We start from the raw sequence: 12,063 nt of genomic DNA on the forward strand, positions 1-12,063 counted from the left end.
AGTAGAAGTCATCATTGTCGTAACAGCAGCAATAGTAGTAGTAGATAGTACTAGTTGTAGTAAAAAGATACTACGAGCATTAGTAGATACATTTTACAGATGAGAAAACTGAGGCTCACAGAAGCTAAAAGATTTATTTGGGATCAGAACCTAGTAAACATCAGAAGCAAGATTTAATCCCTTGGTCTTCCTGACTCCTCTGTTCTATCTACTATTCCATTTAGCCTCTCAGGGACTTAAATGACCTATGTATTTGCTGTTAAAGAGCTAGCTCCATTCAATTTATAGAGGTTCAGCACCAAATTGGACACAGCAACTCTCAAAGGCCATCTACTAAGTCAGAGACAGAATTGACTTCAATCTGTGTCAGTAAGGAAAATACACACAGTGAGGAAGTTATAGATGCTTGAAATATTGACTAGGATCAAAGGGGCAATCTTCAGCATCCCAAAAGCTTACCACCAACAATAATATCAGTAAAAACAAATGTAGCACTTTGAGACAGACATGTTGCCTCATGTCCTCTCAGTTTACCCTCACTGAAAGGGGTAGATGATGCTAGTTTTATTATCTTCATTTAATAGATGAAGAAACAAGGTGTGACTCAGATTTCAAATGTTATGCCCATGGCCATACAATGGTCATATATGGCAGGGTAATACTTGAACCCAGATATTCAAACTTCAAAGATACTGTGAAATTAAGTGTCCTTAACAAAATGGCAAATGACAGTCTGACAGTGTTTATAATAGCTTTGAAGCCTGTCTGCCTACTCTTTGAAAGTCCCTGAGAATGAGGATTTTCCTCCTCTGAAGTCTAGGTTGGAATGACTAGTTTTTATTCTAAAGCTAGATCTCTCTAGTCTAGAACTTTTCTGTACTTTTATTCCCAAACTAGATATAAGCTGGATGGCAAAGTGGATAGAGTATTGGGCTTGGAGTCAAAAAGAGCTGAGTTCAAATTTAAATGTAGACACTTAGTAGCTATCTGAACTGGGGCAACCTCAGTTTCCTCAACTGTAAAGTGAGCCGGAGAAGGGAACGACAAACCACTCCAAGATCTAACCAGAAAAAATTCAAATAGTGTCGCAGCAAGTTAGACACAACTGAACAACAACATCACCCCTCATCTGCAGGGCTAGATTTGAATAACTTGCTGACCTAAGAGGAGCCTTACCAGGGCAGCTCTCCCAGCTGTGCTGCAAGATACCAGAGGCAGAAAATAAGGGATTGAGCTGCCAGAAGATACTGGAAGAGTTTGGATTGAAAGCTTGGCCTGGAACAATGCTTGAGTCATTAGGTTTCAGAACATTTCACTGAATAGGAATATGATGAATAAAATAGGAATCTGATCACTCCATTTTATGATTTTTAAAAAATGTCTCCTCTCCAGTCCCAGCCCAGTAGTAGTGTAGCAAATGATTCATCCATCAGTAGGTGTGAAATCAACACAGAGGATAAAAGGAGAAAACAGGCCTTTATAGTACATTGGCAAAATGACCAGTAGCATCAGCCTAAAAAACTGAGTTTCAAAACATTTTCTTATCAGTCCTGGGTGGAGCTGAAAAAAATTAAATGAATATCACCACAGGGAATAATAAATGGGTTTGGTGCACCTGTGTGCCCTGTGGTCACCATGGCAACTGCCCAATTCTCGAAGGAGAGAGCTCAGTCATGCTTGACCTGGACTTTGGGGAGAGAAGCCTTGTTTCCCGGGAGCTTTCAGTGGGGGAGCCAGGTGGGCCTCAAAGCTATGGTGTGTAAAAGCCTGGTATTCACCCTTTGTTTGGGTCACTTGAAGTTCTCTCCAGGTCTCCTGAGGCTCTCCCTTTAACACCGTCCCTTATTTAATCCTCAGCCTCTCTCTTGGTTGGGTACCTCTGAGAGTTGCAGGAAATCTGGGTCTCTTTCATCACTGCAGGGGCTCTGTATTACTCATTAGAAAGTAGTAACCCCATCTATACTGACTTCAGGCCCTCCCCACCACACCCCTTCTCTCTCTGGCTAGCTTTTCCTGGGGTGCTTGGACTCTAGGGCTGGACAAGGGAGTAAGGCATTGCCTCAGTGTTTTCTGCTTCCCTCCCACCTCACCCCCTGACTCCCTGGATACTCCAGCTGCTCCTCAGCTTCAAGAACAACTCACATTCAGTCCTGCTAGATTTAGAGTTTATGTTCCAACATAGCATCAGGAGGCTCCCCTAAGAACCTCTCTGCCCCCACCCCTAGCTCTTTCCGTACAAAAGAAAGAGCTGTGGATCATAAAATTCTAAGAGAACTAATTCAATCCATGCCATGGGGGGCCAAAAGTGATATGGGATGAGCTGCGGATTTTGAATCAAAAGATCCAGGATTCAAATCATGATTCTGCCTCTTATTTGAGCCTCAGTTTCTTTATTGGTAAAATGAAGTTACTGGATTAAATTGCCTCTAAAATTTCTCTCAGACTAATGCTAAGTGAAGTGAGTTGCAAGAAAATATTGTATACCACAATAACAAGATTATATGATGATCAATTCTGATGGACGTGGCTCTTTCCACAATGAGGTGATTCAGATCAGTTCCAATAGTCTTATGATAGAGAAAGCCAACTGCACCCAGAGCCAGGACTGTAGGGACAGAGTGTGGATCATAGCATAGTATTTCCACTTTTTTGTTGTTATTTGCTTGTTTTTTTTTTCTCATTTTTTTTCCTTTTTGAGCTGATTTTTCTTGTGCAGCATAATTGTGGAAACATGCATAGAAGAACTACATGTGTATTGAATTGAACATACATTGAATTACTTGCCATTTAGGGGAGGAGGTGGGAGGAAGGGAGGGGAAAAAAATTGAAACACGAGGTTTTGCCAGTGTGAATGTTGAAAACTAACTGTGCATATGTTTTGAAAATAAAAAGCTTTAAAAAATAAGATAAAATTTCTCTCAAATCTCAATCTATAATTTGAGAAGATCCAGATGATGGAGAAGTGGGGGTGTTGCCTTCCACTGAATCCCTGGTGCAATTTTGAGGGGTATTCAGCAGCTGCACCTTCCTCCCCATAATGAATCTGCAGGATCATTCACTGGGGTTTTAATTGCCTGTCAAGCTTTGTTTCTCTCTCCTTCCCCTACCCCCACCCCCTTTCTTCCTCTCTCATAAGATGTCACTTTTTTATTATTATTATTCCTTCTGTGTTGACAAGTCATTTAAACATTTCACTGATAAAAGGGGGGAGGAGCTGGGAAGTTAGAGTGGGGAGAGGGATCTCTCTTTGAATCTGGGGGTGTTCATTTTTCAGATGAACAAATAAATGACTATGGGTATATAATTAAAACTAATAAATTAATTAGAAGAGATTTAAATCCCTCTGAAAAAAGTCACACCAATTATCTCTTTCTGAGGCAGATCACAAACACAATATCTAATGCTGAATCCATCTGCATCACATATCCAAGCCACCGTGATTTTACTGTCACTCCAAGGATTTTGCTACAAATTTGCTTTGTCTCATATTTGGGCATCTCAGAATTGATATTTACCTAGACAGACCTCAAAGGAGGAAAATTGAAAAGTGTATCCAGGTTCTTCCTAGGCAGAGAGAAGTAGAGCAGCTGCTACTGAAAGGACAGATATTTTTCCTCTCTCTCTCCTGGCTGGCTGCTCTCTGTCTGTCTCCTCTCTGTCGCTCCCTTTCCGGCTATGCTCTCTTCCTCCATCTCTCTCTCTTCCTTTCTGTCTGAGTGTCAGTTTGAGTCAAGCTCCCAGGCTCCTAGACAATATGATTTCAGGGAGTGTCTGTGAGCCATCAAACCTTCAGAGTTGGGTCGGGGACAGAGTCAATAACCCCGAGACACTGAGAGTGGGAGGAAGGAAGCAGGCAGTAGAGCTAAATTCCCTTCTGCCTGCTTGCTGACCATATCCATCTGGCCTGCAGGCATGGCCTCCAGTGGAACTCTCAGCTCTGCCCTGGATTAGTGTTCAGTGATCCAGGGATATGTGGGATGGTCTGGGGGGAAAAGTGGTCATAATGCTTAATCAGCCCTATGAAGGCCCAAGCCAAACCAGAAGAGGAGGAGGGAAAGATCATGGTTCCCCATCCTCAACTGCCCTTCTCTTCCTGTGTCAGTCATCTGTGGAGTTTAAGAATGGAGCTTTAAAGGCAAAAATGAAGCATCTATTGGGCAGTTATCCAGCACAGTGTAATGAAAAGGGCACTGGGGCTTAAAGTCAAACAACTTAGTTTCAAACAGCAGCATCTCTTTTGTATCTGTGTGATGAGAGCTAATTCATTTCTGCTCTCCTAACCTCAGTTGCCTCATAAAAGAGTTTAGAAAGAATGACCTCTAAGGTCTTTTTATCATTCAAGATCCAACTGAGACTATTACTGGCCAAATCTGTGAGTCCCTAAACAGACCGTGATTGGAATATTATGAGAGAAATGAAAACTAAGAGCTTTTGTTTCCAATTCTCATGCTAAAGTTTATCTGCTATCACCTAAGCGAATCCTACAATATTTGCTGTTGTTCACTCATTTCAGTCACCTCCAACTCTTTGTGATCCTATTTGGGGTTTTCTTGGCAGAGTTACTGCAGTAGTTTTGATATTTCTTTCTCTAGTTCATTTTACATAGGAGGAAACTGAGGCACTCAGGTATTAACTGTCCTAATTGGATTTGAATTCAAGTCTTCCAGACTCTTGGCCTAGCCCTCTATCCACTCACTACACCACCTAGCTGTCTACAATATTTTGGGGACCATAAAATACAATACAATGCATCCTAGAGGCAAATGCTCTCTCCCTTTTTGGGTTCCTTGTGGTACTCTTTATTTCTCCTCAATTTGACAAATTCTAATTTCCAATTATGATTACTAGTTTGGACTGATTTACTTACCTAACCAAACTGTAAGCTACTTGAGGGAAGGGACAATTCACATTTGTATTACTGATGCATAGCCCAGTGCCATGCTCACAGCAGGTGTTTTAGATGCATAACTTAGTGCCATATGCACAGTAAGTGTTCAATAAATATTTATTAGACAAATTGAGAAAGAAGGAAGTTCTTATAAATAAATGTACCCTAAAATACCTCATCTTTCCTCCTCAAAAGGCACTAGGAAGGTGTCATTTTTCTGTTACACATTTATGCTGCTACATTGGAGTCATTGACATAGGGTGGAGAAAATACAATCCTTCATTATACTCTTCTCTAGGTGAAATGATCTTAAAATCTCATTTGAAAAATTAACTACAACTACTATTTTTCTGGAAAGCAGTAACAAACTGAAAATTAAGCTCACAAAGTTAATCTTTGCCAAAGTTTTTTTTTTCCCTCATTCTGAAATACATTCATTTCAAGTATATCTGGCAGATTTGCTCAGTGGATAGAGCACAAAACCTGGAGTCAGAAAGAACTGCATTTAAATCCAGCCTTAGAAAGGTAGTAGCTAGACTGCTTGCCATCTAGGAGAGGGGGTGGAGGGAGGGAGGGGAAAAATCAGAACAGAAACGAGTGCAAGGGATAATGTTGTAAAAAAATTACCCTGGCATGGATTCTGTCAATATAAAGTAATTATTAAATAAAATAAAATAAAATATTAAAAAAAAGAAAGAAAGAAAGGTAGTAGCTATGTGACTCTGAGCAAGTCACTTAACTCTGTTTGCCTCAATTTCTCCATCTGTAAAATGAGCTGGAAAAGGAAATGGCAAATCATTCCAGTATTTTTGCTAAGAAAAACCCAACTAGGGTCACAAAGAGTCATGACTAAAAGAATGACTAAACAATAACAAACATGCTTATCTTTTTCTTTTCTTCCTTCCTGCACCAAACTCATAAACTCTTACAGTTTACAATTTTTTGCATTTTCATGGGAGGAAATGCATCCATTCTAACTTTTAACATTCCTATGAGGTTGCAGACTACTGAACCAATAACATGAGAACTTAGGTCAGTGCAAAAAGCCTTTCTGTTTCCAAAAATTTAAATAAGAGGTAAATACAATCCTTTTCCCAGGTAAAGGAAGAAAAGAAAGGAAGGATGTAGAGAAAGCACCTGGGAATTTCAGGCTCACTTTCTTCTCCTTTCTTTGAAGAATAGGCCTGCAAGTCAAAAGGCAATTAGTTCAAAAGACATTTTAGATCCTCACTAGAAAACTAATAGACAGCTCCTGACCCTGAAGCTTTCACTCCTTCCGGGGGCCCCCCTCTCCATTAAGTCTTCCTTCATGCCTCCTTTCCCTGCTTGCTGAAATCAATTTCTCCCTCCTGGGATCTCACATCGTGTTTTGGACCTTTCCTATATATTTATCATATTCCATTTCATATTTTGGTTATTTCTGTGCCAGTGTGAGTTCTCCTTCTAGATTGTGAGCTCGCTGCTGTCTAGACAGATCTTGGCCCGGGGCATTCAATGTCTGTGGCTAAGGGCAGCATATAAACCAACAGCTCTGCCAGTTAAAGTCTCTTTGCCAGGGCACTACTAGTAGTAGGCAACACCTAAAAGGATAGAATTCATTATCCTTTATTGACACTTGGAGAGCCAATCAAGTAAGCCTCGTCAGTAGGGAACCAATCATATAATCTTGCTCACACAGGAACCAATCCACTTGCTTCTCCCATCTAGGGCATTTTAGCCTAAATCTCCTCCTGCTGTGTGCTTGTTTACAGGCTGTGACATTTATGTAGAGAAAACATTACAGAAAGTAGCAGAAGGTAAAGTTCCCCCAGGCAATGTCAGTATAAAGAACCTGCAAAGACAGAAGCACTGGGGCAGAGATCACAGACTGAGGTCCTGGGTACCTGCTGTTTCTGCTGAGGATTGCCCTGGGCTCATGACTTTATTTGTATTATAGGAAAAAGCAGAATGCTTCCCCACCCCACCCTGGGCCCAAGGCTTGGGGTTTGGAAATAGAAGGAACCGGACCCCCAAAAAGAGAGTTTGCTGCTCATGATGTGATTCCTAACTTTCTGACTCTGTACAGTCCAATCTGGCAAACATTCCAGTTTCTATTTTATTTCTAGCTCTGTGCTTGGCTCTGGAGGAGTTATAAAGACACACTTTCTGCCAGTGTGGATGCTACAACTAGGGGAAGATAAGACACATACACAAATAAATCTAATACAAAATGGAAGGCAAATCTGTAGGAAAGGTACTGGTGATGTGTGAGGTCCAAAGGAGAATCATTCTGACTTGGAGAATAAGGAAAAAGTTGACATTTGAGCTAAAACTTAAAACATTTATTCCTCCTCAAAGAAACACAGTCTAGTTGTGCATCTTATGATGGGTTTTGATCCCTTTGGACATCAGGCACCGATGGATGGCCTGTGGATGTCAATAAAGATGTGACCTGATCCAGGAAGATTAAAACTCTGGGTTAGGGCCACGAATGGTATCTAATCAGAAACCTGATGCCATATCACTCATCTTTCTCTTATAAAATTGCATGCCTATGTGGGTTTTAGCACACTGAGATTTCCACCACTTAGCTCAGTTCCTTGGCAACCTGCCTAAGATATTTGATATAGCCCTTTTTCTAGAATACCATCATCCAGGTATCCCCAGTCCAGGATAAAGGATGGGGAGGGGACTATAATCCCTGGTATACAGTAGATACTTAATCAATGCTGATTGATCAAATGTGAATACTTTCAGGAACCCTATGGTTCCTATGAGGATTATCACTTCTGAATTGTTAATAGGGAAGTCTTAGGGGAGAGGAAAATCACACTGCTACTCTTGGATGCTCAGGAGTTGAAGTCTCCAGGGGTAAAAGAAGTATGCATTATTTCTTGGAAAATTCTGCAGTAATTCCAGACTAACTTAGGAAGCTCCTACGACCAAAATAAGTTTTTTGAGAAAAGGGATTTATATCTTTCAACAAGGGATCTTTAATGATATAGAAATTCAGTTCATGTTTTCCACAATCTGATTTCAAATTACCTTTCTAGAAAATCCTGGAAATTCTCCCATGAACTCAAGCAAAATGAAATGTACTATGTATAAAGTAAAAGTAATGTTGTGGGATGAGCAGCTGTGAATGACTTTGATATTCTCAGCCATACAATGATCCAAGACTACTCTGAAGGACTCACGATGAAAAATGTTATCTAAACCCAGAGAAAGAATTGACTGAAGCATACCTTTTTAAACTTTATTTTTCTTGAAGGTCTTTTTTGGGGGGGAGGGGTTGAAATCTATGTTTTCTTTCACAACATGTCTTTTATGGAAATGTGTAAATATATAGATAGCATAGAACAAGGTACCATGAAGACATATGATCTGTGCTACCTTTGGGAAGAATAAGGGGAGAGGTGTTCCAATATCATTAGGAGCCTAACTGTTGGCAAGAGCAAGAGGGTTCAGTGCAATGCTCCAACCAAAGTAGTGTACTCACTGTTCCCCAAAGATATTTTATATTTTTTTGCTTGTTTACTTCTTTCCTTACAAATGAGTTACCCTCCACCATTCCCCATTCACCATGAAGAATCAATTCCTACCCAATGCCCAGCTCCAACTCTCCTTCTTATAGATTTTTCTGCTCTTATAAGTAAATGAACCTTCCTGCTTTGACTTCTTGTAATACAGTATAAGTATACTTGGAACTAGATTTATTTGTAGGCGTATCTCAGTCGTTCTATTAGATTTAACCATATTATAAGTTTTACAAGGATAGAAATTCATCTTACTCACTTTTATATCCTCCTCCCTCCCATAGTATCTAACTCAATGTCTTGCACATACAAAGGGTAAGACAATATTTGAACTCAATTCACTAAAGGCCTTTGACTAGACTCATTTGATACTTACTCTGTGGATCTTTATGCATTATCAAGCTATTTTTATACGTAAGTCTTGTTTCCCAAACAGAAGACTGTAAGCTTCCAATGTTTGTAACATATTCCTTTCGCCTCCCATATACCCCCAAATTCACCAAACTTAACACGGTGCTGGGCACATAATATGCATTTAATAAACATTTTTATGAATTAATGAACAAATACCACTGGGAATTAGCCTGTGGAGTGGGATTTATATTTCTATGGTAATTAGGAGTACACAAAAATACATATTCTTCGGAGGGTTCACAGTATGTGAACTGAAGTCTAAGTTGTCTCCTATTCTTATCTCTCTGAATCCACACTATCTGGATCCAATAATCTGAAAAGAGTGCAGGATCATAAGGAATGATTTAAGATTCTGCTTCTGATGCTTACTACCTACATGACCTTGGCCAAGTACTTTAGCCACTTTAAAATTAGAGATTGATAAAGTTCCTTCTAGCTCTAAATCTCATATCCCATGAACAAAAATGTATCTGGTCATCCTAAAGTCTGAAGGGAATAGAATGCATAGTCTGATCTCCCTAATCCCCTTGCTCTGGTTGAGCTCTATAGTATAAATGGAGACCATTTTCCCTGAGAGTCATATCATAAAACCATTCACTGAAGTGCAAACTGATGGGAATAGACGGTACCTCACCCACATCCTGCAGATCTAATGGTCCCTTTTCTCCACAATTCTGTCAAGAACAGATTCATGGAACATTTAGAAAGGGATAAGAAGTCTCCACAGGGAGCAGAAAACTCTGGTTCTTCTGTTTGAGGGAGATGACAGAGTTCTGAGGGGAGGAGGGCTGGATATTTGGAGTGTCATCTCCTTGATGTGTGCTGGAGATCCCACTGTGCAAAGGTACCCCTGCTGCTGTACCTGACACATTTGTCTTTCTCTCAAGAGGGGGATCCAGGAATAGCCCCACTCAGCACCAGTTATTCTCAGAAAGAGCAGGCACCCGAACCTGGACTCAGTCAATTCACTGAAAACGCACCTGTCTGCCTGGCAGCATCTCACCAGTATGTCTAGCAGCTTACCAACCTTCCTGGTGATTCTTCAAATCCCAGTGCCACTGGTTTTCCATCACATGTTTGTGCTAAGCTTACCCTCCCCTTCTATTATTTTTAGTCTTCTCCCTGCTGTATTCCCATGCTCCTGCCCTGGGCAACCGCCTAGCAACAAAACCCAGGAGTTTAGAACCTGTCTGTAAGTTTCCTTGTACCTTTCTGTTCAGTCGTGCTGCTTCTGTGGCTATCAATTTGATTTGTTAATCAATAGAAAGTGGGTTTCTCTAGGTGCACTGTCTTATAGCTGTTCACTGTTCCCTCCTATCTATCCTCTCTCTGTTTTCCAGAGCATAAGCCCAAGAATCCTGGGACAATGCCCACATAGATTCTTGTCTCTTAGGGGGCAATCAAGATGTTAACTGATTCTTTCCATGCAACAGGTTGCATCATGCTGGAACAATCTAATAAAGCTATGTTTTTCTCCTTAGAAGATGCAAGTGAGTGTGTGTGTGTGTGTGTGTGTGTGTGTGTGTGTGTTTATGCACACTTATGTTCATATATACATGTGAAGTCACTCAGTGTATGTGTTAAGTAGGTCTAATGCATGGCCAATTATATACTACTTATTATGCTGCTAAAGTGATACCCTTTGCTTAATTAAAGTAGCCACATGGTGCCTGTGCAAATCAAATTCTTATTCATTAAAATTTCAAAATATGTAAGAAATGAGCAGCCAGCAGCCAACAGGAAAAAATGTGATCATATCACAGCTTCTTTCTGGCCCCTGCTCAGCCTGAAACTGATCCCAAGAGCGAACCTGGCACCTTACGCTGGGGATCACCAAACACTCCTTAAAACCACTGGCCAGAAGTACATGAGATAGTACTCCAGTCACATTCTTTCCCCTGCCCCAACACACACAAACACACCCACACACATTTCCACAAGCCTGAAAATGCTGTCATTTAGTGATGAAAGCAATAACCAAATTGAAATCAGAAGCAACCACGGCCAAATATAGGGCTCCAAACCCATTTCCTACTTCTGGACCTTAGCATTAATAGCAGAATGCTTACTAGTACCATTTGGAGCAATCAGAAGTAACAGGTCAACCAAATCATTTGACCTATTATGCCCAGCATCACTTCAGATGTAACTGAGATGAAAGGCCACTGAATTTGAGCTTCTCTTTTTTTCCTTTTCATAAAATTCTTGACATCATCCCTAACCTTCTACTGCTTTATTCCAGCTTTTGATACTGAAGAATTGACTCTTTTTTTTCAGATCAGGGTCTGTAAATATATTTTCAATCCTATCCCCTCCCATCTTTTCTAGTAGACTGCCATGATAATTATCACCTCTCTCTCCAGTCTTCCATATCTTCCTGTTTACTGGGGGTTTTTTTCTTGCTGCCTACAAATACATTTTCCCCCATCCTGAAAAAATTCCTCACTAGAACCTACCATCCCCTCAAGTTATCACATATATTTCTTCTTTTAACCACCAAATAGAAAAAAATCTAGAATTTATATCAATCTCCTTCACTACTTCTCCTTTCTTTCTTAAACCCTCTGCAATCTGACTTCAAAGCATCATCACTCAACTGAAACCATTTTCTCCAAAATTACTAATGGTCTCATGAGTACCAAATTTGGTGGGGATTTTCTTAATTTCATTCTTTCCTAAGAATTGTTTCTGTGGCATTTGACATTGATGAACATTTTCTCCTCCTTGATACTCTCTTCTTTGACTATTTCTAATACTCCTTTCTCTTTATTGTCTAACTCTCTGCCTTCTGGCTTCTTCTCAGTCTCCTTTTCTATTTCTTCAATAATGTCATGTACCTTACTGTGAATGTATACACACACACACATATATATACATACACACACACGTACATCTATAATTGTAGTTTATCAAATAGCGGGATGCCATTGTCAGATGTACATTTCAGGAGAAAATCCCTTTGATAAAGAACGAATTGAAGAAAGGAAACACTTGAGGTAGGAAGAACAATTAAGATATCATTGCAATAGTATAGACAAAATGTGATAAGTGCCTGAAGTAGGATGGTATCTATGTGAATGTCATGGTCTCTCTCTCTCCCTTGATAACCTCATCTGTTCCCGTACATTCAATTATCATCTCTCTCTATGACTCTCCAAACTGTAAATTTAGCCCTAGTTTTTCCCTTGCGTTCTAGTCATGTATCTTCATCTCCCTTTTGTATATTTCAAACTGGATGTTTTATAG

Source organism: Antechinus flavipes, chromosome 3, assembly GCF_016432865.1.
Source record: "Antechinus flavipes isolate AdamAnt ecotype Samford, QLD, Australia chromosome 3, AdamAnt_v2, whole genome shotgun sequence".
In the NCBI taxonomy this organism is placed as follows: domain Eukaryota; kingdom Metazoa; phylum Chordata; class Mammalia; order Dasyuromorphia; family Dasyuridae; genus Antechinus; species Antechinus flavipes.